The sequence below is a fragment of the Dipodomys spectabilis genome, unplaced genomic scaffold (assembly GCF_019054845.1).
Source record: "Dipodomys spectabilis isolate Male_0828 unplaced genomic scaffold, ASM1905484v1 ptg000301l, whole genome shotgun sequence".
NCBI lineage: Eukaryota > Metazoa > Chordata > Mammalia > Rodentia > Heteromyidae > Dipodomys > Dipodomys spectabilis.
This window is the reverse complement of record NW_024870978.1, coordinates 11,255,001-11,256,353: the sequence shown is the minus strand read 5'-3', so window position 1 is coordinate 11,256,353 and position 1,353 is coordinate 11,255,001.

Genomic DNA, 1,353 nt, shown 5'->3' with positions numbered 1-1,353 from the left:
ACCTGCCCTCCCCCCAGCCCCGCACACACACACTGTGCACCGCCACGCTCAGGTCCAGGTCCTCCACCACAGGCATGTGAGTGATGATGCCTCTACCCTCCAACGCCTGTGTGTAGGGTTTAGATTCATCGCCTCTGAATCCTGCTTCAGAGAGAGTGGCAGAGCCTATTAGAAAAGGCTAGCTGTCTGGACAGGCTAGAGTACGAACTGGTGAGAAGGTCGTTCCGTCCGGTGTGGTGCCCGGGGATAAGCAACACACGGGTGCCACCTCCCCTTCCTTCCCCACCCAGCCAGTGGCTCTCGTTTGGCTTTCCTGTCATTCAGTGATGGATGAGTGGACTCACGCTTCCCATTGCACTGTCACCGTGGTTTTCCAGACCTGTGTGTGTGACGTACCTACTCTCTGTGTGTTAGAAGAAACCTCTCTCTGGTCTTCCCCCTGCCCTTTCCCTGCCTGTGAGGGGTGGCGAGTGGGGGCGGGGGGAGGGAGTGTGTTGTGGGGAGGGAGAGCGGCGGACTTTCACAAGTGAGCGGGGTGCCTCCCGAGGGCTCCTCTCTTGCTGGAGCCGACCCATCTTTGGGAGTTTTTTTTTTTCCTTTCTGGTTTCCACCTGGGGGAAAAAGAAAACAAAACGTACAAACAACCCCCCCCCCCAAAAAAAAAGACGGGCAGGCAGATGGTGGGACCGGGGCGGCTGTTCTGTCGGACTTTGCGCCCGCAGGCGAGCACGGGGTAGGGCCATGCGTTGCCGCTCTCTCTTCCGTGCCCGGTCTGTGCGGGGGTGGCAGCTTTGTCGGGTCGACCAATAGTTTTGTCTAGGCCCGAGGCCTTGTCCTCCTCCCCTCCCTGGACTCTGGTCTTTGAGGGCGAAAAAAGGAGAGTACGAGGGACGTCTCGGGAGTCGGGGGAGAGGGTCCCTGGGTGAGCGGATAGGTGGTGGGGCCGGTCCCGGCCCGGACTCGGACCCCCCCCTCCCCGGAGTCACCTCCGAGTGAGCGCTTGGCGCATGCCGGGTGCGAGGGCCTGGGTCGCCGGCCCTGTGTGGCCTTCCTCCATGGCCCCGGCGGCCGGAGGACAGACCTCTCCGGCGGGAGGAGCCTTGGGACCTACCTACCATCTGCGGGGACTTGCCCGGTGGGCCCTGCGTAGGGGAAAACTCGAGGCGGAGGGAGCACCCCGGGAGTCGGGGACCCGAGCCCGGGAGTCCCGGGTGTGTGCGTGCTGGCTCTGTTGGGGACGTGTTGGGGACCTGGTTTTGGCATGGTGACGTGAGGATTTTGTACCTGCAGGAGGGTGCTGGCATGCTGTGTCCCAGTGGCTGTCAGCAGGTCTTTGGGGGCTCTCTCGGATGC